General features: G+C 44.1%; 1 long non-coding RNA gene across 1 annotated transcript in view; it reads left to right on the top strand.

Moving 5' to 3' along the window:
• LOC146805635 (uncharacterized) overlaps positions 1–19,662 on the top strand; it is a 100,792-nt gene extending 81,130 nt beyond the window's left edge. The window contains exon 3 of the long non-coding RNA XR_014967485.1: positions 19,100–19,662. This is a non-coding gene — a long non-coding RNA (uncharacterized LOC146805635). The remainder of the gene's footprint in view (positions 1–19,099) is intronic.
• Positions 19,663–27,182: the final 7,520 nt, after the last annotated feature.

The raw sequence follows: 27,182 nt of genomic DNA, 5'->3' as shown, positions 1-27,182 counted from the left end.
CTATATTGTCTCTAATATTCTATGAAATGTCAGGTTTTATACTTCATTGCTAACACATTTTTGAACCATTTTTAACTAGTGTGTATTAGTAAAAAGCACCAAGACACTAGGCGACTTCATTTAGCATAAACTCCATTAATAAGCATAAGTATTATTGGTGCAAATTCATTTATATGTATTAATATTAATCTACGTATGTATTCTTTATGTCACATTTTAAAGCACACTTTTATGGCGGTTGTAGTACACTTGTTTCAATTTCATGTATCACTGTATCTATCGTGTGCATGCAATGTATAATTTCAACATTTCTTGTTCTCTACGTATAAATGTGTAGTGTATTATAATTAAGGCTCCCTGTCTTCCGTTTTTACGGATTTTAACAGATAAATAGAGACAGAAAACAATGTGTTTTCTGTCTGCATTTGTTTTTAAAAGTGGATAAATACTGAAAATTGTGCTGCTTTTAAGTGACACTCCATGCTGTCTTTGATGAATTATAGGCCAGCAGCTGAACATATGGACAGCATGGGAAAATTAAAAAACAGAATGAAATGTATTTAAAAAACAGCATATGTCAACATACATTTAGGGTACAATGCTAGTATTTACCAGTGAATGTATTGTTATGTTTTATTTGCCAGCTGAAATAGCGTAAACACGACAGTCATAAAAGTATGAGTGCACATCTATTAGTCAAGTAAAAATGGAAATGTACAGTTTTTCAACTTCATTTATATGAAAAACATTAAATAAATATGGATAAATACAGACAAAATAGCCAAAAATAAATATGGATAAATACAGACAGAAATGTTTTAAAAAAAATATACCATAAAACCGGGAGCCCTAATTATAATTTTAAAAATCTCACTGGATCAAGTGCTAGAGCAGTCTACAGTGTCTTCAAGAGAAGAGTGTTACAGGGAACAAAACAGGGAACAAATCAAAAAGGTTAAATAGCTGAAACAATGGTTACATTAAATGTAAAAATTCTCTGAAGTCTGGATTATCAGCTGGGGGCAAGCCAGACAGCCCACTATAAGAGATGTGTATGGAATTTTAAAAAAAATCACACACACAGAGGCATAAAGGAAGATATTTCCAGAGAGAAGAGTCATGGGCATGAATTGATCTCTTATCAAAATGTTTGCATCTTGCTGAAAGTATGGTACATTTTGTGAGGCAGACCTTGGGATTCTGGTTGACTGACATGGCAGCAGCAAATTAAATTAATGAGGGGGGGTGTACTTAACAATAAAAGGTTGTGTGTGCAGCACAGAAGGTCATGACCTCTATCCATCAATTGACCCGAAGCCAATCAAGATGCATATATGCAGGAGTTCAGTGTTCAGTGCACTTCAGGACAAGGATAAAGCTGTTCAATATAGCTTTGTGATACCAGTTCAGCATGTCCCCACTGAAAACACAAATCCAGTACTTTTAGGAAGCAGTAGTAAGGGCAGTATTGGTCGAAGAACCCATATGTGGTGGGTGGAATGTGCCAAGACTTGTGACACTCTTCACCTATAGAATGATTTATATGTTGACATCAAGAACATCACCAAAGCTGGGATGCATTGAGAGGGTGCCTGGGTGGGTCTAAGGAATTATTCCAGTTAAAAGGCTGTAAGAATTGGTCACCTCGTCGGGATCACCCACCTTTTTGTCAAGCTTACACAGCTCTTGGCCATTATAGCATAAAACTGGGTCCATCCCACGAAGATTTGGTTGAAAAAACAACACTAAGAAAAGATTCACTACATTGGGCTACCATCAGACAGAGCTGGGCCAAAATCACACACTGCTGACTATTATGATGTTGCACTAGAAAAAGCACACATAGGATATGGCTAAGATCTCATCACTGGGTCAGGGTCACAGGGACAAGACCTCACTACACTAGGCTGATATCATACAGCAGTGGGCCAGAATTACATACTTTGAACCAAATATCAGACATTGGTTGAGCAAAACCTCTCAGTGCTTGGCCAGTTTATTCAGAACTATCTGAAGATCATCATGGTCTGGATTAAGATCAGATACTGTGATCCAATTACACACTGTAGGTGATTTGATAGATCTGAAAATGGAGAGGCAGAAACAGGTGATAATTGTCTGTCCAGTCTGTCCAGTGACTTACCATCTGCTGCTCTGGTGCATCAGAGGTGGTAATGTTGCTGTTGATTTCAGTAAGTAGATGGGACTGAGAAGCAGGGTGGGAGGAGCCCTTTCCCTGTCCCTGCATCTGCTAGCCAGCAATGTCAGTCATGTCTTGTGCAAGGCAAGACTTAATATTATTGGTAACCACAGAACAACTCTTCCTGCTACCTTATGCATATATATTTTATATCTTATGTTAGATGACAGTTCCTTTGCCACTGGTGTGACCTCTTAGCCCTGTAGTCTTTGCAGAAAGGGTATTATTGTCTGGCCTTTCCCTATGGAACTGGAACTGCTGGTGCACACCTCTAGACTGTCTGTAATATGATACTCTCCTCTCAGAAGGTGATCTAAGCAACTAACAATAGACGAGGAATTGGTGTATTTATAGTTATTAAACTGGCCGCAAAAGCTAGATCTCTTAGTCATCACACCTAGAAAAAGCAGACCAATGACCATCGACAATGCCCCTCTCTCGATTCACTTTGAGAATTCATAAGCAGAGTTCATTTGTTTTATTGTCGAATTGGCAAATCAAGAATACAATACCCTCCGAGAGAAGGCTCTCTCTGAATCACAGAATAATAATGCAACTTTTCGATCCCATTAAGAAGAAAATGAAAAAGGAAAAGAAACGAAACTCCCCCAACCTACCCTTGTACCTCCCCCCACCCAACCCCGGTACCTCTTGCTACGTCTGCTATGATGTCAGGGTAGTTGCTTCTAAGTCAGCCAGGCGCAGTAGCCGCAGATAACGGGGGCAGGTCAGTTCTCTGAATTCCTTAGTTAACAAAGCAAGAAAGGGGTGCTAAATGGTTCTAAATGTCTCGCCTGTGATGTCAGGGTGAGTTTTTCCATCCCCAGTATGTCCCATAGGCATCTGAGCCAAGCCACATGGGTCGGCGCAGTAGGTGTGCTCCAAAGGTCCAGGATAGGCTGATGGGCGGTCCCCAGGGCTATGCTAATCTAGCGCCCCCTGCGGGATGAGAGAGGATAAGTAAGCTGATTAGGAAGGCCTAGTAGTGTGTATGATGGAAATCAGAGGAACTGAGTAGAGAAGTGTGTGTCAATATCATCCAGGACAGAGGCCCAGATGCTGTGGGTCCCGGGCAATTCCAAAGTAAGTGAGTGAGCGTGCCTTTTGCCCCACATTGACGGCAGCATGTGTCACAACGGGCTGGGTTTCCCCTGTGATTGCACACCGGAGTTAAATACCAATAAGAGGTAAGTGTGACAGCCGTTTCGGTTCTCGCCATGTTGTAGGTGGTGTGTCTGGCTCGGTAGTAAATGTCGCACCATTCCTTAGGAGAGAGTGGGCAGCCTAGTTCAGATTCCGGGAAGGGGGATTTATCGTCGGTCTGAGTGGGCTGGAACAGAATGTATGGTTCCGATATGAGGCGTTTGTCTGTGTATTTACCCAAGAGCCATTTCTTGGTACTGGGCCAGCAACCTCTCTGCCCCCGACGGATTGACGGGTGTGCTACCCAGTGTCTGATTTGGAAGTATTGGTAGCGTTCAGATTCGGGGATAGCATATTCCGATTTTAGGGTCTCAAATGGAACCAGCCCTTCCTGATTGAAAAAGTGTCCTAGCGCCCTGCAGGGCGACTCCTGCCATACCTGGAATGATGCTCCTAGTCCCAGTGTAAAGTCCGGATTGTCGGCTATTGGGGTCAAGGGAATCTCCCCTTGCGTACTCATCCATCCCAAACCTGTAGCAGTGGATGTGTTATCGGAGAGTTGTAGAGGCTTGGAGCTCGTCGAACTCGGGGCAGAAACGGAACCTTTGCCAACCCTATCCATAAACAGCCAGCGCTTTTCTAATTCGGCCCTGGACCATTCCACTAAATAACGAAGCTGGGCGGCCTGGTAGTATCTAATGAGGCAGCCAGCTCTGCTCCTCGCTAATTCCAGGCCGTTTGCCAGCCCATATGGAGTGACTCAATTTTGCCTGAAGGGTCATAATCATGCCAGCCAGGGGGGGCAGTGGTAGGGCCTGAAATAAAAACAGGATCCTGCGCAAAAGGCTCCATATAAAGAGCAAATAAGGGAGGGGAAAGCGGGCAGCCCTGTCTCGTGACTCTGCGTATAGGAAAGCTCTTTGAGCCCACCCCATTGACCCTCACAGAAGCCGACGGGGCCCCATATCCACTAAAAACCCCAAATCGGAATCTCTCTCCAAATCCAAAATGAGCCAGTGTCGTCTGAAGGAAGGGCCAGTGGACCCGATCGAAGGCTTTCTCGGCATCCACTGAGAGTAACATGCTGGAGCTCTGCCTACAATGCACCTTGTCCATAATACACAGGAGCCTTTTGGTGTTGTCTGCGCAGTGCCTCTGTGGTACTAATCCTGCTTGGTTGGGGTAAATAAGCCACTGCATCAAGGGGGTTAAGATAAGCTGCGAGAATACATGTGAAGAGCTTCGAGTCCGCATTTAGGAGCGATATGGGGCAATAGTTTGCGCAGTACCGCTTGTCCTTTCCAGACTTGGGGATGACTGCGATGGTCGCTTCAAGCATGGAAGCTGGGAGAGAGCCAGAGTCCGCAATAGTGTTAAAGAGCTGGGTGAGAACTGGGGCAAGCTCAGAGCAGAAGGCCTTGTAGAACCCAGAGGAAAAGCCATCTGGGCCCAGGGACTTCAATGGCTTCTGCCTCGAAATGGGGGAGATGACTTCTTCCACTCGTATTGGCTCGTTCAGAGAGGACACTTGGGAGTCAGTCAATTTGGTAACGGGAGAACCATGGAGATAGCCTGCTATGTCCTCAGGGGGAACAGGTTGTTCCGAGTAGAGCGTCATGTAGAAGTCCCTAAACTGGGCTACTCTGGAGGTGTCACTCACCAATTCCTCTCCATTCTCTGTCAGGAGGGAATGGACTGTGTTGGCTTGTCGTTGGGCTCTGAGCTTGGTGGCCAAGAGTCTGCCGCTCTTGTTCCCATTCAGGTAGAATGAGTGATTGAGGCGTAACAGGGCAAATTCCGCCCCTGTCAATGTCCAGGCTGGCCAAATGTGTCCATGGGGCCTCCAGCTGGCACCAGACCCTGGGGGCACCGGTATGGTGGTGAATAAACTCCTTCTCCCTAACCTTTTCCTGCCGCTCAGCCTGCTTAAGCTTCCCCTGTCTGTTCTTAGCTGCCGAAAGGGATATCAACTGCCCTTTAACCACCACCTTTAGTGTGTCCCAAATAACCAGGAGCGGCACTTCCGAGTTGAGATTGCTAATGGCCTTCCTAAACCGTGCCGTGACCTCTGGTTTCTGCAACAGGGACTCCTAGAGCAGCCATTGTCATCACACGTATTTCTATTGGGGATTGCGTATCTCGAGTACTAACACTGAGTGATCGGAGAGGGCTCTTGGCTCTATCTTGACCCTGTGGAGAACTTGATGTAAGACTTGGGTGCCCAGAAAGTAATCTAAGCGGGTGTAAGATTTGTGAGCGTGTGAATAAAATATAAAGTCCCGAGTGCCAGTGTGGGATGCTCTCCATAAATCTATAAGCCCAGCCTCCTTTAGCCAGACGAGGCCATCCATTGACAGAGACCCTATGTACGGAGTGGTCCATATTCTTGTCAAGAACTATATTAAGTTCGCCCCCTTTCAGGACCAATCTGTCCTGCGATATCAATGTCCCCACTAGTGCCTCCCGGATAAAGTGCTCCTGTCCTTCATTAGGTGCGTAGAGGGTGCCCAGTGTTAGCCACTATGAACCCAGCTGTATTTGGTAAACCAGGAGATGGCCTTTAAGTTCCATCAGTTTGGGGCCAATTGCACCTCTGAATGTGCGTGAGAGTAAGATAGCCACCCCCCGCCTTGCGCCCTGATGAGGAGAACAGCTGTTGTGGAAAGGATCTAGATTTAAGCTGCTGAGAATCCCCAGCCAGGAGATGGGTTTCCTGCAGGAGGCAGATATCTGCCTCGGTGTGCTCTAGATAAGAGAGCATAGCCTTGCATTTCACTGGGTTATTCAGCCTTTTGACGTTCAGGGAGACCACCTTCAAGGTGTTGCCTATGGTCATTGCGGTTTTGTGAGATCTTGATGAGAGGAACTGGTCTGTCCCATCGCCCCCGTGTCAGTGTTGTAGCGCGGTGCACGAGCCTAAAATGTGAAAAGTGATACAGTAATGCCCCCCGATGGTGCAGCGTGGTGGTGCGTTTCAAACAATCATTCAATAACAGAGAACAAGAAAATAGAACTTCCCGGGATACTGAACAAAGTCTCTGGAAGGAAGAAGGCCATTGAAGTGGTATCCGCCCTTCAACGCAAGAACGACAGGATGGGATTCTTCGTGACCTGAAATCTTCATGGGGATCACCCCTCTCATGGCCCTGGAAACCATTCAATATGTGCCCGAGCGGTAGGCAGGGCATGCTGTGCAGAGTCGATCCACTCCCCTGGATGCTTGATCCCCTGCAAGACTCTCCAGGACCGCTTTCTCTCCTGTGTCATTTCCTCAGGATCAGGTTTTAGGGGCCTCCTGCTCCTCGGCCTTCGTCGCTTCCAGCGGCCGGCCCTATTCTCTGCTCCCGCAACCCGCCCCGATGATGCCTCTGGCTGCTCGATCTGAAGGAGGGTACAAGTCGCACTGAAGGAGCTTAACTGGCCAATTTTCCACTCCCATGTAAAAATCAGGCAGAAGGGGTGACCCCAGGTGTCCAAGATGTTATGGTCCCTGAGAAAGGAGGTCACTGGGCAGAATTCTTGTCTCTTCTTGAGCGTGATTGCTGACAGATCCTGGTACAATTGGAGTGGATGATCCCGAAAATGCATCGATTCGTGACCTCTAACGGCCTCTAGGATACGTTCCTTCAAGGGGAATCTGTACACAGGCTAGGATATCCTAGGGTGGCATATCTGGAGCTCTGGGGGGCCAAGCCCGGTGGACCCTGTCCAAGCGAATATCCGACTCAGGTGTGTCACCTAGGATCTGGGCAAAGAGGGCCTTCATGTATTCCTCCTGTTAGCTTTGGGGGTCTCTAGTTGGCACAGGTAGGTACTTGTGACAAATAGGGACCCTTGCCTCTAGTCAGGGTAAGGGGGTACACTCCTACAATAAACCCTGCTCACCCCCTTGGTAGCTTGGCACGAGCAGACAGGCTTATCTCAGAGGCAGTGTGTAAAGCATTTGTGACCACATACAGTAATCCAGTGACAACACTACAAATGGACACCACACGGGTTTTATATAAAAAATAAGTATACTTTATATAGATTTACCACAAGACCATAAACGACACAAATACACAATACATTTACTTTAAGATGGTAGTTTTTAGCTTAGTTCAGTTCAGTTCTTAAGATGCGACAATTTGCGTCAATGTACCTTACGATGCGTTGCGCTTCCACGACAAGCAATGTCGCAGCGATGGAAATGTGGCAAAGTTCTGGTGCAAAGAAATCCAGATGCAGCACGCTTCTCCGGGGATGCTCTTGGTTCGATGCGTGGACTGCAGCGGCGACACCCTTGTTCAGAAGTGCGACGGCAACAGCTTCAGCTGCGGCACTCTTCTCCCAGTTTGTGTGAAGTTTCCGTCCAATGCGACAACTACAGCGGCGACATCCTTGTTCAGGAATGCGACGGTAGCAGCTCTGACGGCGGCGTGCTTCTCGTGGGATGCGAGGCGGTTTCCTCGATGCAGTGCAATGCGACAGTTCCAGCGGCGACACCCTTGTTCAGAAGTGCGACAGCAGCAACAGCGACGGCGACATGCTTCCTCTTCGTTGCGAGACGCTTCTCTCGATGCGGTGCAGTGCGACAACACCAGCGACGACACCCTTGTTCAGAAGTGCGACGGCAGCAGCAGCGACGGCGACATGCTTTGGCTTCGTTGAGTCGCGCTTCCAGCTCCTTGCGACACGCACTCCCTCAGAAGGCCCAAAACAGCAGCAGGCACTTCCAAAGAACTCTGGGGAGCTGGGGGTTGAAGTCTGTTGTCCCCGAGACTTCAGCAGGAGGCAAGCTCTGTTCCAAGCTCTTGGAGATCCTTACAAGTTGAAATAAGCACATCAAGTCTCTTCTCCTTCCTTTGGCAGTCAGGCAAACCACTGCAGGCCAATCCCCCAAGCAGCACTTCAGCTTAGGGATAGTCTCTCCTCAGTTTCTTCAGGTTCCGCTCCTCAGTAAAGGTTTCTTCTTGTTCCAAAAGTGATATAATTTCTTGGGATCAGGGTCCCAATATTTATACCCCAAAATCCTTTGTCCTCTGAGGGCAGAGGGGCCTTTGCCCAGTCCAAACCAGTTCTGGAGCACTCTATTTACATGACTCCTTCTTTCCTTTCACAGTGCAGGGCAGAAACATCAAACACCCCACAGGAGGTGGAGCCAGAATTGTGGAGGGAAAGCACAGCCCTGGAGCACTTTGTTGACATGATTCCTTCTCTCCTTTCACAGTGCAGGGCAGAGACATCAGACACACCACAGGGGGTGGAGCCAGCACTGTGGGGGGCAGGCACTGTCCTATTCAGTTCCCAGGTGCAACTCCTCCCTCCCATCTAGATGCAGATCTCTCTATTCCCCACTGGGCGGACTCACCCTGTCTCATGGAATCCCCCAGCCCTGTCACTCAAACTCCAGACAAGTAATGCACAACCTAGCAGAGGCAGGTTTGAATGGTTAGACAAGAAAATACCTACTTTCTAAAAGTGGTATTTTCAAACACAGAATGTTAAAACCATCTACACGAAAAGATGTATTTTTATCATTCTGAGTTCAGACATAATAAATTCGAATTTCTACCATGTTCTCTGGGTCAGTTAAGATTATAAACATGTAATAATCTAACAGTCCATTCTGGCCTATGGAGAACAGGTAGCCTGGCAATAGTGAAAAACAGAAATGGCTGTAATTCACCATTAGGACATGCCACACACATCAGGGTATGTCCTACCTTATACTTACAATGCACCTTGCCCTTGGGCCTACCATAGGGGTGTCTGATATGAAGAAAAGGGAAGGTTTAGGGACTGGCAAGTGGGTGCACTTGCCCAGTCAGCATGACAGTACCAGACTGCACACAGGCTCTGCAATGGCAGACCTTAGACATATTTTACAGGGCTGCTTCTGTGGGTGGAACAACCAGTGCTGCAAGCCCACCAGCAGCATTTGGATTTAAAAGCCCTGGGCACACTCAATGCACTATACTAGGGTCTTACAAGTAAACCAAATCAGTCAATCATGGAATCACGAATCAATACATTAATTTACAATAGGGAGAGCATATGCACTTTAGCACTGATCAGCAGTGGTAAAGTGCCCAGAGTCATAAAACAGCCAACAACAGGTCAGAAAAAATACAGGAGGAAGGCAAAAAGTTCAGGGATGGCCCTGCAAAAAGGGCCAAGTCCAACACCTCCACATACCCTGCTTCCGCGGAGGTGGGCGCATTCCGGATCCTGATATAAGTTTTCCGTGACCTGTTCTCAAGGTCCTCGGCATGGGCCTGAAGATCAATCTGTCTGTCTGAGAGGCGGATTATTTCTTGTCGAAGTTGCTCCAGTTCCTCTTCTCTGTAGGTCTCATTCGATTCCAGTGTGTCCACTCTGTCGCCTATGTCTGAGATCTCCTTCCTGACTCCCTGCAACTCTCAAGCAAAGTCTCCTTTGATCGATTGCAGATCCTCTTTAAGCGATGTGAATAGGGACTCGAGGTAGGAGTGAGTAATGGGGCCTCTCTGTCGTCCGCTCCCTCTGGGGGTATAGAAGCTGTCTGCGAGTCCGAGCGGTCCTGGGCCGGGGCTTTGACTAGCATGTCTTTTAACGTGCAGTCTCTTATAACTCGAGCCGTCGCCATCCTCATCCGCGGAATGGGGGTCGCTCAGGAAAAGTGGGGAGTGTTCACTCTTCACCCCCTAACCGCCCAGTCCAGCATACGTGCCTATCCCAAAGGCGAGGGGACCAAAGCCCAAAAATATGCATCCTTCCGTGAGGGGGATCCGGGGCAGGGTTCCCTGAGCTGTGGCTGTACGATGGGGAGGCCCCGACGGTGTGTATCCGGAGCGGGTCACCAGGATTTACGGTCTGTCTTGCCCTGATATTCAATTGGTGCACATTTTGGGGGAGATGGGCCGGGCTGCTCTCCGGTCAATCTCCTCTGCTGTTCCCCTCCCCCAGGGCCCTCGTGCCCATTGGCTGTATTATACTATGGAGTGGGGCCTGCTCCTCTCTGCCAGTCGATGCCTCCTCATGTGGCGACACCCGCCCCAGGATCAGGCCTTGCCTCCCTGATCTATGCCTCGTTCGGGGGCCCGATGCCTGCGGGGCTCCGGTACCTCTTCCGTCCTCCAAGCACAGCCTGTCCCGCTCCCTCGTCCTGCAGGCAAGCGGTTGGGGTGAGAAGGGCTCTCCTGTCTCCTCAGGGCCAAGGGACGTCGTGCTGTTCCTGTCTTCGGGGACTCTCCCCCTCCGGCTCCTTCTACCTGAAGCTCCATCGCTTCTGCGGCACTCCCTTCAGGCACTCTTCCGGGATTCTCTGACTCAGGCCCGCACTGCTCCTGGGGGTCGGGGGGTCACTGAAGGTGCCCTCAGGGTCAGCCCAGCTACATCGGGGGCTAGCCAGGCCCAGGAATCAGTTGGTTAGGCCGCAAATGCTCGCTGTGCTCTTTCCTGCATGGGGGAGGGCCAGCCTCGTGGTATCTCCGGCCCGGGCTCAGTCTCTCCGTGTCTGCAGGTTGTGGACAGATCTAGACTTTCAGATGGATGCAGACTCTTAACAGGTACAGTGCCCTGCAGGCAGGCTAAGCGGGACGCCGCGACTGTCCCAGCAGACTATCCCCGCGGCGCTGGCATCCGTCTCTGCTTGCCACACTTGGGCGTGGTGGTTAGGACCCAGCCGGGGTCCTGGGGGTCAGGCCCATGCTACCCCCGGAGGCCGGGGGATCGCTGAAGGTGCTCTTGGGGTCAGACCAACTACATCGTGGGCCAGCCAGGCCCAGGCAACACTTGGCTGGGCTGCAAATGCTCACCGCACTCTTGCGTGCTTGGGGGAGGGCCGGCCTTGTGGTGTCCCCGGACCGGGCTCAGTTTCTCCGTGTCTGCAAGTTGTGGCCAGGAATCAAGACATCCAGATGGGTACAGTGCCCTCCAGGCAGGCTACTCGTGGGCCGTGAATGTCCCAGCAGACCACCCCGGCGGCGCTGGAGTCTGTCTCTGTTTTCTGGTCTCGAGCGGGCAATTAGGACTCAGCCGAACCGGAGGTCCGCTCTTCACAACAGGGCCACTGGATCATCCACCATGACTGGACTCAGGTGTCGCTGGCAGGGCTTCACTGGTAGGGCTCCGTATTTCAGGCCCCCCACTTGCAGAAGTTGCCCCCACTCGACCGTAGGGCACCACAATATTCGAGCTTTGGTCCGGTGCCAGAGAGGAGAGTTCGCCAAGCACGTCAGCTCACTCAGCCATCTTGGCCACGCCAGCAGAGTTCATTTTACAGTCCGTGCATTAAATTTATAGAGAGAACACAAGCTATGTGAAGCTAGACCTAGAAATGTGGAAGAGTGGGAGAAACATATCCAACTGTTGCGGGAGCCTGACGGTTTAGCCAAGAATGGTATTTAAAACTAAACACCCAACTTACAGATTTCGTCCTTTGGGAAATCCTGATGGCTCTTCGTAAGGTCAATGGACCTTTGCCACCATGTAAGAAAGGAGCTAGAATGAAGACTTAAACTTTGCATACATCTACAACGGTCAGATTAATGTTCAGTCAATAATGAGAAGTTGATGACGTTTTCAACACATTTATTTATCTTGAACAATTAGTATTGTTTTGTCATCTTTATTCAGATTAGTCGATTTACAGAAATATCAATACAAAGGTTTATTAGTGACAGCATAAATCAATACAAAGTGTTCCATGAGGGAAAATTGTCACTAAACTATCTAAGGAGCCTAATCTACCCTAAATAGAACCCATGAAGATTTCTTTTCAGAAAATAGCAAGATTTTGAATGCAAGAAGCACTACCTAGAGAGGGTCGTTCTGGAAACTCAGCCGAGCTCTCTGCAGCTGCAGTAGCAACTGGCAATAATAGAATGATATTTGCAGTAGCATTGATCAGGGAAAGGGTCTTTGGATAAAGAAGAATAAAGCCACCTTTAGCAGTATCTGTTGGAAACAGAACCAAAGGACCAACTCTCAGGCAGGCGAGGCAGGAAAAGGGGACCTGGATCAGAGTCTGAGAGAATCTTCTTCCTAACTAGCTAGGAACACTCATTAATATAAAATCACACAATAATGTATCAAAACTTGTTAGATGTTATTTCCTTTCATCCAATGGAAACCACTCATTCAATGGTGTCGTCATCTTCCTATGCCTCTTTTCCCGATTCCCACAGTAAGCATTCACACTGATATAGTGTAAAACATTGTTTCAGGACTTTATTACATGGAGAAACGTTCTCATGAGAACCTTCTTACCTAAGCTAGGATATGCGCTCCATGTCCATTGTGAATACAAAGCAAGCCAGATATGATGGAGTAAACTAGCAAAAATATTCTGTAAAACATTCATAAAATAAATCTAAATCATTATTTGTTCAAATAGTCACAGTAGCTCTTTGTAATAAAGCAGATGATCTAATAAAATGTAATGAAACTAAAGAAACTTAGATTTGAAGTCAGCGCATTCTTAGGCAAATTGCTGGTGCTAGGCTAATATTCTAAATAAATGTCTAGCAAGCCATGAGCTAGAGTCAAAAGAAAAGGCTTGAAGAGGGATGAAAGCGGCGTAATCAAACTGCAGGTCCCAGCATGCATCGGTGAAACGGCACACCAGAGGCCAATTAGAAATTGAAGCATTTGAAGAAATAGCGTGCGAGGACAGTGCAGATGAACGCGATATTGACTGCTTGTGTGTCTGGCATCTGAGGAAGAGGTCGGAAGCCTCGAAACGTGTCATGCCAGGGGGGCACCATTACGGGGTGAGAATCAGTCTGTTTTCATTAAAGTGATGACACTTACCTGCTCTGGAGTGCGGCCTCATATCTGGGGGACCTTTTGGAAACAAGTATTCACAGCGCTGCCAGGCCGTGGAGGCGACGCACCGCCATTGGACTGGGCTGGTCTGTGCAGGGAACCAATTCCTCTGTGATCGGCAGAGCAGGATACAAAATTAAACAGTCTGCGTCTCACTCGGGGGCTCAATGGAGAGCTGAGGATTGGCCCCTTCATTTTGCACAAGCACTCGACTCACCAGAGGGATGAAAGCGGCGTAATCAAACTGCAGGTCCCAGCATGCATCGGTGAAACGGCACACCAGAGGCCAATTAGAAATTGAAGCATTTGAAGAAATAGCGTGCGAGGACAGTGCAGATGAACGCGATATTGACTGCTTGTGTGTCTGGCATCTGAGGAAGAGGTCGGAAGCCTCGAAACGTGTCATGCCAGGGGGGCACCATTACGGGGTGAGAATCAGTCTGTTTTCATTAAAGTGGTGACACTTACCTGCTCTGGAGTGCGGCCTCATATCTGGGGGACCTTTTGGAAACATATATACATATATATTAGTTTGCATATCTTTGAGTACAAAATATTATCCCTAAATATGATTAATTGGACTTATTTGAGATATTAATAATACAGTTGATATGATTCTTTCATGTTATAAAACATGTAAATTTTTCCTAAGTGTTATTTTCTATATTAAAACATTTCTGCAGCAGTTTAAAATTAATCTAAGGTGCAATTCTAACATAATCTGTAAATCAAATTTTCATTTTTGAAATAATCTTCTCAACTGTGATGTGCAGTTGTTTTCCTTTCCGTGACTGCAGCCACGCCACACCACTAAGTTACAAACCTGTTGAAACTTGCCCCGGGGTGGTTGGCTGTCACTCTCACTGCTCCATTGACGTATATGCACACATTAACATTCTTTTGCAACCTCCTTCCGGTTGTGCCCTTTAATGACCGCGCTTTCCTTCTTTTTACTACAAAGGAGACTTTGAAAGTTTCGCAACATGTTTCTATTTATCTAAGGGATTTGAATCACACATTGTGTCGCTTCTGACTACCTGATCTTTTATTATTTTAGTTTATGGTTGTTGTTAGCTCGAATATTCTTCTAAATAGAAAGCCTCTACAGTATGAACAAACTCACAAATTACTCCCCTGCAGCTTGGCGTAAAAACACTAGTTATTGTTTACAATAAAGAAATGTTTCCGAAATTTGGCAAAGGAAAGTCAGGTTGTGCTCACTTGTTTGCAAGGAAGAGGAAACCCTCGCCTGTAATACCGTGTGGACACAAAATCACATTTTCTCCAAATCACATATAGATCCAAAATCTTAATTCGAAACGTTTTTTTAATTTAAACATATTTTAATTACAGTAAAAAAGTCCAATCTCCACAAACATCTGCAGTAATTTTAACAAGTACAGATAGGCTTAACATATGCGTTAATAACCATTACAAGAGCAAAACATGGACAATTTGTCGAATACCAGGCGTCATGCCTGGTTGGTCTTCGAAGCACAGTGTGACCATGAAGCCCTTCACGAGGCCCATGAAGCTCTTCACGAGGCCCTGCAGCAGATGACAGCGACCCACGGTGGGGGTGAAGCAGCCACCATCAACTGCAGTGCATGATTCTAAGCAAGGCCACTGGAATTATGCTGCAGGGTTGAGCAAATTATGCAGGAAGAAAAGACAGATTACGTGGTATTATGCTGTACCTTTTGTGATAGCATTACTTCATTATTTTGTAATTTTTAAACTTGGTAACACTGTCTGAGCTTATTTGCACCTCATCAGCACTAGTTTAACACCCAGTTATAGCGATAAGCTTCAGCAAGGTGACCAGTCAAACTTTGCCAATGACCTTCGCTCGTTTTTACCAACTTTTGAACCAGTTGAGCTAGAAACATTTTGTTTGTGACACTGTAGATTATGTGGCAGATGATGGATTATGTGACAGAAGAGGCAAATCTACAATTATGTGAAAATCGCAGCGGCCGCACAATCGCATAATTCCAGTGGCCCTGATTATAATCCATTCAAGGGTCACTCCCCTGCAGGTAATCGCACCCCGGTTCCTCACTCTCTTCAAACATATCCAACAGTTCCCTCCATGTCCGCAGATCTTCTCTCTTAGACCTATTTTTATGCAGTTCCATTAAGGCAGTGGACTCTTATTTATTTTTAAAGTGATTACATTTTATGTGAATGTAAGAAAATATGGAAAATAAGAAGGTAACCTACTTCACACTAATGACATATCTGTTTAAAAATAAACATTAAGGGGCAGATTTACAAGCCCCTTGCACCGCCGGTGCATCACGTTGCAAGACGCACCGGCAGCACAACCAGATGGGTGATATTTACAAGCACATGCAAAGCCACCCTGCGTGGCTCTACATGTGCTTGTAAATATTGCCCCTTTTCACACAACACTTTGCGTGTTAGGGGCGTGACATGGGTGTTGCTGTGGGTGTTCCCACATAACACCCATGTCCACTGATGCATTTCCAGATTTACGAGCAATTGTTAATCTAGAAATGAGTCAGAATGCTACGCCACCCTATGGGTGGCGTAGCATGGTGCAAAGAGGAGAAATGTTTTCATTTCTTTCCTTTTTTTTCCTCTTTCAATGCGTGCTGCATTCTACATCACGCATTCAAAGAGGAAATCACCTCAATTGATTTGAAGATGCTCCTTCCTGCACAAAAACAATCTCCCTATGACTCAGGCATCCTTGCACCATGGTACAAGGGTGCCTGCACCGGTGCATGGCAGCAGTTTGTGCGCCAGTGCAGGAGGAAGCACAGAGGTGCGACATGTTGTTGTAAATATGTTGCATTCCTGTGCTTCGAAATTTACGCAGCACAGCACATAAAAATTATTTGCGGCACCGCGCTGCATTACTTTCTTGTAAATCTGCACCAAAGTTGTTTTGTTTTTACTCCTAAACATCAGTAACATGAACAGAACTTGAATATTTGTTATGTGCAAGTTCACCTCTTGGGTAACCTTGGTGCTTAATTAGAATGTTATTGTTAGCCAACTCAATGGTATTCCTTTTTTGACCTTGGACTGATGAAATGCTGAGCAGACCCACTTTTCCATGCTCTGCTGAAACGAACATCTACCCTTTGTCTCAACGCATCTTTCAGTTTTAGGAAATTAATGCAAATTGTACCCAGAGGTCAAAGTGGGCAGCAGTGAAACGTGGATCAGCGATCCCAAGCTTTATTAATTTGATCAAAACTATTCCCATACTTTTTATTGAAACAACACCAGATCCTGAAATTGTTGAGTTCCCGTGAAGTGAAAATGGAGAGCAAGCATCTCATTTTCTATGAAGTGAGAGAAGGTTGGGGGAGGTGCGTCTGGCACGGCTCGCGGGTGAGGGGGCGGTCATGCAGGGGGCAGGGAAGAGGGGAGGCAGCGGGCTGAATTTTAAAAAAACAACTCTTACTTTGCCACCGCCGGGTCCCGCGTCTTCTCTCCTGCTCGCCTGTGTCCGACTCCAGGTCAGAACAGGAAGCAGGCAGCCAGGCTCCTACCCCTAAGCCAAGCACAACGCTGCAATGCAGCGTTGTGATTGGTCTGAGCACCGTGACACGATGCTCAGCCAGGGGCTGTAGGGGTGGGCATGTTCTCGATGCATCTACCGCAGCCTGCATGGAGAAGGGGGAAAGTGCGCATGACTGTTTTGGGTGGCCCGAGAGGGCCGACCAAACAGTCATTGCTCACAGGAGTGTAATACCACTCCTCCCCTGCAGCTCCGCCCCGCCCCCTCATGCACTGCCGCAGCAGGAGGACAAAAGAAAATGATAATAACATTCCGTTATTATAATGTTATTTTTTCCTTTCTTTTGCTGCTTTCTGGCAGTGGGGCGACGCTCCTCCCCCTTGGGAGCCGCTACTGTGTAGGGGCAGCTGAAGAAGAAACAAGCCTTCCTCCCAAGGTGCGTGCTAAACTGCCAGAAATGTAAATGTGTGTATGTGGTTAATTAGCAAAACCAAAGACTGCTTGGGAGCCAGTGCAGGCTCTAAATGATGAAATCTGTAATGTTTCCTTTTAATTAATGGAAACCTATAAAAAAAGGTTTACACTAGGTACCCTCAGCGCCTTACTAAAAAATACCATCTGAAAGAACTGTAAACATTTAAACCATTTTTGTTGCATATTTCGTGACGCCTAATTATTGTTTTCAATTTTATACTGTGTGTAATATATTTTTTAAACTAATGACACATATTCACAGTGCTTCATATCGCTGGCTTGGACCTCAAAGCATTATAAATACATGCCACTTTTTTTCTTCAGTGCACCTACCAGAATTCAGATAAATTACACTGACAGACATACGAAGAGAATGCTTCAGCCAGCCGAGCTTTCCTACCAGAAACATGTATTTTCCACAGATACATTTAAGAAGCCTTTTTTTTTGTTTAAGGTTTGTGCATTATATCTTATATGCTAGGTGAAAGGCCAACAACACAGGGACTATTTTGTTTGGTTTAGCCACACCTCTGAAACAACACACACACACGCCCCCCCCCACACACACACACACACACTCTCTCTCTCTCTATCTCTATCTCTCTATCCCTGCCCCCACTATACTCAGGATCACATTTCCGTGACTGTTTTATGCAGTGCGACCACTGATTGTACCCCATGTGTGGATGGGTAACAACAATATATATCAGCTGCAGTAAAATGCCTATTTGTTTAAGATAGGGCATCAAAGCCATAACAACATTAACAGGATGCTAAAGTCTGCTGCATACACGATAATAACTAAATGAAACAGCAATGTTGCATGACTCACAATTGCAGAAATCAGTGACATCTTTATGGATGTTATATTCAAGATGTTCCCACTGGAACAAGAAATGACGTGTTGAAAAATAGAACGTTCTTTGGTGATGAAACTGACCATGGGAAATGTGCACAGGCCAGGCCTGAATCTCAGTTTTCAGGCCCGATGAGGATTCGAGTGCAACAACAAGTATTTGCATACCTTGGGAAAACAAGGCTGACATGGCGCACAGGCACATCAAAGGGCAACCTGTAGCTACCTGCAGAGTGAGTCAGACAGGATGGGAGGGATGCTAAGCCAGGTGGTAAGCGGATTGCAGCTCTGATAGTACTACCATTAATTGTTTGTAAAGAATGAGTTTCCACGAACCAAGGGGCGTGGCTGGTGATGAGCTGTTCTTTCATTCACAGCCATCAGAGGAGCACTGTTTTAAAACATTGTTTTCCATTGCTTTTGAGATTCATTAAAGATGTATGACTTAAGGTATCAGAATTGGTTGTCCTGCCATTAGAAGGTTCTATGCCAGATTTAGGTCAGCGTTGCAGGGCGAAACTGCATAGATGCTTATTGCTATTAATTGGCAAACATAGGAAGAATGAGTGGAAGAGGAAAATAGAAAGGACAAGCGATGAAGAGGGAATAAGAGTGAAAAGGGAGAGAAAATAGATTAAAACAGAGATGAGGTGCAGATAATGAATAAGTAAAGGAAAAAAGTGAGAAAGTGTGAAAGAAAGAGAGAGAGTATGCGAGGGATGGGAGAGGTCTGAGGGAGAGAGGTATTCATGTATGGATAGAAAGGGGGAGGAAAGGGAAAGAAGAGATTCCCATGTGCGTGCACACACTTGCATACACACACAGAAACGCTACCAATGTATATTTTAAAGACAGCATCGATAAGTGGGTGAGCATTTTTCGGATTTTAAATGTAAAATCAGAGATCCAAAGATTATTTGGTTCTTAATTAATTTCGAGACAGAAAGAGAAAGAAAAAAAGGCTTACTGCTCAATACACCGAGAGATGGCTTAAAAAATCACCACAACTTAAATAGTCACTAATTGATACACGCTCACAACCTTCTCTCTGACCAGAGACGCAGAAGTTGTAACATCTTTACTTGACACCCGTTAACCTCCTTCTGAACACTCCTCTGACTGTTTTTTTCTGTTTTCACAGGCCTCAGAGGCATTGAACTTCCATCTGACTGTCTCCAACTAAGGCCATCCGGTCGTCCAGAAGCAGCAAATCATAACTGTGATGCCTGTACCTTAGCTTTATGCTACCAGAAGCCAGAGGCACTGGGTTGACATGTGATCAGTAGCGGCTGCTACCAAATGGGGAGGATGGGGCAGGGGGGAAGCGGAGAGGGAATAAAAAATAAACAAAACCACTTACCCTGAATTCCACCAGTAGCCTCCTTTCCTCCGTGCTCTTCTCCGCAGCAGGAAGCCTTCCAGAATCCCCTAGCCAATCACAATGCTGCCTTACAGCAACGTCCTGATTGGTCTGAGCGCCATGGTTCGGTGTTCAGATGGGGACTGGGAGGCTGTGCATGTTCTCCACCCAGGCCGTACAATATAGCCTGTGAAGAACATGCAAAGTGCGCTTGAAGATTTGGCCGGCCAAAGACGGCCAGCCAAACCGTCATGCGCACTTAAAGTGCAGCCCCCACTCCTCCCTCCCTCGACGTCAGGGAGCCCGGTCCAGCCCCACCCGAACATAACCTGGCTTCAACTGCGAGCTCAATACAAAAAATAAAATGATAATAACATTCCGTTATTATCATTTTATTTTTTGTATTGAGTTTGCAGTTGAAGCAGTGGGGCGACGCTCCTCCGCCTTAGTGGAGGAGCAGCTGCTGCATGTGATTAACTCTGCATGAACCCTTTGGGTCTTACTTATAGTTTGGTGAACAGAATACTACGCTTAAATGTGTTGGATATCCTGTCTGCCATATACATGTGTCATAGGCTATAATGCTAATGGAATACAGGGGAACCGGTTTTGATTCATGACATCAGCTCATCATCCTGTGACCCAGGGCACATCACTTAATCTCACTCTCCCTAAAACATTACTCTGACCTTGTGTAATGTAACTGGCACTCATGTAAAGCCCTCCAATACCTTTGGGTGCAGTTTGCACTATTTAAAACTGCAAAATACAGCACACGGAGCGTCTGTCACTTTTGGCAAAGAGTATCGCAAACACCAAATTCTAAATAATGCCAGTTGATCCTTCTAGATCATGGATTTTCAACATTATGTATGACCCCCAATGCAGGAGATTCAACATTATGCGGGACCCCCAATGCAGGAGATTCAGCATTATATGTGACCCCCAATGCAGGAGATTCTGCATTATGTATGACCCCCAATGCAGGAGATTAAACATTATGCGTGACCCCAATGCAGGAGATTCTGCATTATGTATGACCCCCAATGCAGGAGATTCAACATTATGCGGGACCCCCAATGCAGGAGATTCTGCATTATGTATGACCCCCTATGCAGGAGATTCAACATTATGCGTGACCCCCAATGCAGGAGATTCAGCATTATGTGTGACCCCCAATGCAGGAGATTCTGCATTATGTATGACCCCCAATACAGGAGATTAAACATTATGCGTGACCCCCAATGCAGGAGATTCTGCATTATGTATGACCCCCAATGCAGGAGATTCTGCATTATGTATGACTCCCAATGCAGGAGATTCAGCATTATGTGTGAACCCTAAAATCAGATGATGTTCTCTTTTCAATCTGTAAACTCTTGGGCATCTCCAAGTCGTTCGTCACCACTGACCTCTATGGACTGGATCAGGGTGTGCATTTGCCCTTGCAGAGACCGCTTCCAACAGGTCTGGCCCACCTCAAGTTTACTGGCCTTTCAAAGTCAGGGCGCATGACTGACTATGCCGCTCTTTTGCACGCATCAAACTCATCTATTCTGCCCAGTTGTGCAGACTTAGAGATGTAATAACTTATACTATCACAGCCCACTAGACATCCCGAAAGGGGCTTAACATTGTCTCACTTTTGTCTCATTTTCTCCATAAACCTCATCTCATGCAGCAGAGTATGTCATCCATAGTTCTTTAATGTGAAGCCTCAAAATTCAAAACGTGTGCCAAGTGACTGTTTGTAGGGAAGAAATTGATGCAGAGACATATGTTTTAGCACCCATCCGAAGGGAATAGACAATATGTAGGTTTTTCTTTAACCTCACTAGGCCTTTGTTAAAGTATTACTCATCAGCGTTTGCAGCAACTTTTTAAAACATGCCTCACAAAGACGAGTGCTAGCCCGTACAAATCAATGAGAAGTAGATAATTCGAAGATAAAATAGAATCTCCCTATTTACTTGTTTTGTAAGTTTAACAAATGCTTCGTGTATGCGAAAGTGATGAGTTGGCAACAAAACTTGGAATCAAATGTTTTTGTTAGCCCAGCTGAGGTATGAACCTTGCTTTTTTGATTCAATTGTATTCCTATTGTTTTAGTTAGCATGGTACAAAGAAAAAAATCTGAAATTCGTATATAATACATTTACGATGAAATTAATTATTATTGAACCCTAACATCTCTTGGTACATTTATTCATTTGTGTTTGGTATTTTTATACATCTTGCAATATCGTCTCTGATTTACAACCTAATAAATTGTTTAACAACTGATAAAATGGCAACAGAAATTTGGACCAATTCTTATAGGAATTCAGAATTTTTTTATACATTGAGTGAGTGGGATTTAAGGCATTACTTCAACTCTTTATGTTAGTTTGTGTCAATACTTTATACATTGGTATACGCAATACTGATGAAAAAACCCAAAAGAAACTTTTCTATTTTTTGTTTAGTCAGAATAATTTAAATGCCTCTCTTCTCTCCTCTCTAGAAAATCACATACGGCATAAAATGTTGGCATGAACCAGGGTCTGACTGGGACTAACAATAGCCCAGAAGACCAATACAAATGTGGCCCCGATTAGCGAACCACATATTTAAAAAAGTGGCAGCATTTACAAATCAGCCCATCTTTGAACTTGTGAAGGCACGAGGTATGGATATTTCGCAAGGTATGGGAGACTGCATGCATTTATATGTATTTAAGACAATGCTTGTGGCAATATCAGGGAAATCAACAGTAACAACGGGCCCACCAGACCATATCACGTGCCTAAAAACTGCCAAATAAAATGGGCCTCACATGGATCTGTAACACCAGCCAATCTGGCACGGCCTGATTGCCCAATAGGCCAGTCTGACCTTAGAATAAAGGTGGGTCATCTTAGATGAAATAAGTATTGGCAAAGCCAAAAAGTGTGGTGGTGTCTGTAAGCCTATCAGCCCTGTCAAAGCTTGCTTTTTGTTATGGTTTTAGCAAAACTTTATTGCTGGGGAAGTTGTTAGTTGACTGTCAATCTAAAAACACATTGGCCGAAAGCAAAGATATTGTTTCTTTCAAAAAGCACACATTGCCATAGTTGTCCCTGGCACTGATTGGAATTACTTTGTATCTGGATATACTCCTTGTGAAAAGGAAGAATGCCATAATTCACAGTGAAGTTATCCAATGATTAAAGTGGGCTGACTCACTGTCACATGCTGTGTGCTGTAGTGTGCAGACATAAAATCAGAATGACACAATAGCATACCAGTGGATGAAAAGGACTGGCTAGATCAGTGGTCCCCAAACTTTTTAAAACCTACGAACCACATTGCAGATTAACAACATTTGTGACCCACCCACCTTTAATGGACATGAGGCGGGGCATTTTTTTAATGTAACTATAGCATTGTGTTGCAGCGCATTGTCATTTACAAACAGCACATTTTCCATTGGAATGGCCACTAAATTGGCACAGACATACAGTTTTACTGACAAAACTATATAGCACCCAAATGATAATGTGTAAATATTGGGTTTCTGTAATTATTTATCACTTGTACATCACCAAGTAAGTGTCTTCGTTTGTATTGATCCTATTAAAAACTTTGTTTGCAGCAAACATCAGAATTACAAAAAATACTTCATTTTTGCTTTCCTAGCTGCTGGATGCATACAGTTCATTTACAAATATATACAATGTGTTATGTATTGCAAAAACATTGTACATTGTCACACAATTCACTTTAAAAACTCCTCTCACTTTGCAGTCAGAGAAAGAAACATAAATACCAATCTACATGCTAAAAGAATAAAGCAGCCTGACATTTGACCTCTGTCATTGAATCAATGGCAAGTGTGACAAGTTAAACACAGCATTTAAAGGCTTCTTCAGTTACTGCTCTGACATTCGCTCAGTTTGTGACCCACTCCTACAGTTTAGTATACATTTAATTTTAGTACAATCAAATGGCCTTGGCTAATGCCTGACCAGGAAACAGAAAAGAAGCAAAGGGTGTGTACTGACCTCTCTTGATTTGCATATGGCTGGGTCTAATCTGAGGTGGTATAGTGGGTGAAAGAACAATGGGTTGGAATACTACCCTGAGCGATTGCCAGTGCTTAAATTTATTGCAAGCATCCTATCACCTTTTGTGTATTTACTGCACCCTTTTACTCATTCAAGTACCATCAAAGCTGAGAGAGATGTCCTTTGTTTTCATGGAAGAGAAAATCCCACATAAGGCCCTTTGATTCTTAACACAGGTCATAAGAGTGCTTAGATCAATCATTTACCCTCTTTTGAAATGTACCTTCAAGCAGTGATATAAGATGCTATAAATGATCTGTGACTGTTTGCATTGCCTCAATATATTGCATCATTAGCTGCGAGATTTCAACCACTATCAATGAATGGGAAAACACATAACTATATTTCTGAAACACATTTGGAGTCTAGGCATGTATGCAGAGAGAGAGAGAGCCTGCCATAGTGATTTTGAAAAATGTAAAAAAAAATGGATAAGCACTATATATCACAGTAACATGTATGGTACCATGTTTTTAAAAGCAATTTTTTTTGCACTTGATTTTATCTATGTGTATTTTCTGTGTTTTTGGAGCCCTGGAGAAGTCTATTGTATACAGACAAAACATGTTGGCTCCATTGTAAATGTCAGTTTTAAGAAGATTTGAATAAAGGAATTCCTCTGAAAAAAATAAATACACGTGAATGAAGTTTTTTACATCCTGTGACTCAATTGGTATACATTGTATAGTTACAAAGGATAAATTGTGTGTGCTGATCATTATTAAGCAATGATTTTGTATCATATTTACCCATTAACGTACATAGTACATAGTTTTTTAATCTCTCCAGCTTTATCTCCTTCAGTCTTACTTCATTAATCCTAATACATCCCTTTCCTAAGTATTTGTCAATAATAACTTTTTTAATTCAAGTTGAAAATTATTCCACTGTAAAATAAACCCATCTCCAACTTTGACTGACATGATGGTCCAGCTACAACAAGTTCTGCGCTTTCTTGGGGCAAGCTGCATAACCATGATACAGTTGCCCATGCTGCCTAACCGTGCGATGATGGTCCATCACTGACATGTATATGGGCATTCTTGGTAACATGTTAGTTGTCCCTGTCTTTATACCAACCCATGTTTGACATATTGTAGGCATTCCTGGCATAATTCTGACTGCCTCTAGGATATTAGTGGCACACTGGTGATAACACTTTGGCTATGCTTTGCATAACAACGGCCAATCCATGACTTCTTGTTTCTATTTGTGATATACTTCTGGCCATCACTGGCATAATGGTGGTGCATATCTTTGACATGCCTGTACCTTTGCTACCAATAGCACGCACTATAAAACTGCATTCAATGACAATGAGATAGCCATTCTAGGACATTTAACCTGTCGCACTGAATATGCTATTTATAAATTAAAAAGCACTTGCAATCTGGAATATATTGGAAGCACCAAACTTCCTGTGCACAAACGAGTGTTGCAGCATATTAGGGCAATTGTTAATTCTGACCCCAACTATCCAGTTGCTGGACACTTCAAAGCAATTCATAATAACAAATTAAAGGATTTGGAGTACACTGTCATAGGGTCAGTTGCCAACCCCGGACAGGGTGGTAATCATGATAAATTATTGAGACAACAGGAGTCTCATTGTATCTTAGCCCTAGACACTAGAGTCCCCAATGGTTTGAACATTAATGAAGATCTGCATAATTTCCTATGAGTATCTTATTATCCTGATGTTATAAATGTATTTTACTATATGTTTTTTAACATCTTTTTTAACTCTGGTTGATGTACAATGAACAATTTTTTGAAATTCAGCTCTGTATTTATCGTGTTTTCTACTTATACATCCTGTGCTGAGGTTATTTTTAGCTAATTACTATTCTGATTTTCTTCTATTAACTCTATTGCTGTTTTAGAGCAACTTTGTTTGCACAGTTTTTATGGCACCTTAATATTATCTTTTATCATCAGACTGTTTCCCATCAGCTATCGCCTGTATAGAGTTCTAGTTAATCCTTGGTTGACAGAAAATATTATTTTTTTAAAAAAAGTTAATTTTATATATCTATTTATGACTTTTAGCATATTTAACGTTGTATTAATATTGGTCTTATTCATACATGCTGCTAATTGATCATTCTTCTATATATAATTATTTTTTCTTTTACGCATTCATTTTAGGGTCATAATTCCTGGGTTCCCATTTTTTGGACACTTGTCCTCTACATGTTCAGACAGCCTTTTTTATGGTAATATAGGCAATATAGGTTACTGTAGAGGCGGATTATATGCACTATGTATTTATTTGTTTACCGCATTTTATGTCTCCTATTTATATATTTATATATTTATATATTCATGCTACTATTTGTCTGGATTTTGTTATTATGGTGAGCCCCATCACTTTATGCGTATTTTGCACATGTTATTCGTAACATTTATCGTTACCATTTGGATTCCAATGCAGTGATTGATTGTTATTTTTCAGTCTGTCTTTTATGTCCTTTACCTGGCTGGTGCCCAGTGTCTCTCTCTATATATTTTGTCATCACACGGAGACGCATCATCTGTTCAAGCTCCCTGCGTGGAGCGAAACGCGTCATGGAGGACACTGGTCCTGCTATTTTCCTGTTTTAGCTTGGGTAATAAATCACCTGCTTCACCCACTTTTCTATGTTGTGGAACTGTTGATTTGATTTGAATTTTGGAGGCGAGAGGTCCGTGCCTGTATTCCGCTGAGAAGAGAGCGGAAAGGACTGTTTCTATATCTTTGACATATGATGAACATTCCTGGTGTAAAATGATAATAAATGTTTATGTAAGTAAGAGCATCTCCACATGGGACAGTATGGTAAAAATAACAAACTAATATTGGGCCACTAAAAATGTATCTAAAGAATGAATGTCTGTACTTGGTATGCACATACAATTTGTTATCATGTAAGCTTCTGTTTGTGTGAATTAATATTATTTGTCCAAAACTGTTTTCAGAATCAGACATGCTAATGTTTCAATCAAAATAACTATTTGGGGAATATTTAAAATTGATAAATTGGTAAAGACTCATTCTGAGATTAGGAGATTTATTGCAGATTTGTGCTCCTATGTATCACTGCATTTCATGCAGTTGTTACTATTCCATACCCATGCAGAGTCATTCTATCATCTATACTATTAATGCTTTCATCATATTGTCACTACTACTGTCTGAATGAATGAATGAATGAATGAAATGAAACTTTATTCGGTTATTTACAACCATAAAAGTATACACTTAGCAGCATAACATTCCATAGATAAGCAAGTCAGAATCATACAATATACAATACATTTCTTAAACCTATAATTCACAACCATACTACTGTCTGAGTTCTGTGAGTTTAATATTGGTACTCTGTGTACTGTCTCACCTGATGTCTAGATATCTTGGAAGCATTCAGATATGAACCTGAAAAATGTATCTGGCTTGCTGTCCATTGCCTGTGATTGTGAAATTCGTATAATTTTGATTTTATAGAGTCTTGTTCACATTAAAAGATTGAGACATTTCTTGCAGGGTGCTTGATGAGAAAATGAAGTGAAGAAATTTGCTGTATAGATTTTGGAAAACAATAGTCCATGTCACTTTTTCTAACCAGGTTTATGTACCTCTCTGTAATACATGTAGCCCTGTTGCCAACTTTTAATGGCTATTCTTTTGAAAACTCCAGTGTTTGTCATCATATTTTATGGTTTTAATGTGAGGGATAAAAGCCCACACACCTGGGGAAGGCAAGGCTGGTCATACACAAAGATTTAGACTTTGTTATTAG

This window comes from Triturus cristatus, chromosome 8, assembly GCF_964204655.1.
Source record: "Triturus cristatus chromosome 8, aTriCri1.1, whole genome shotgun sequence".
Taxonomy (NCBI): Eukaryota; Metazoa; Chordata; class Amphibia; order Caudata; family Salamandridae; genus Triturus; species Triturus cristatus.
This window is presented reverse-complemented; position numbering and strand designations above follow the sequence as displayed.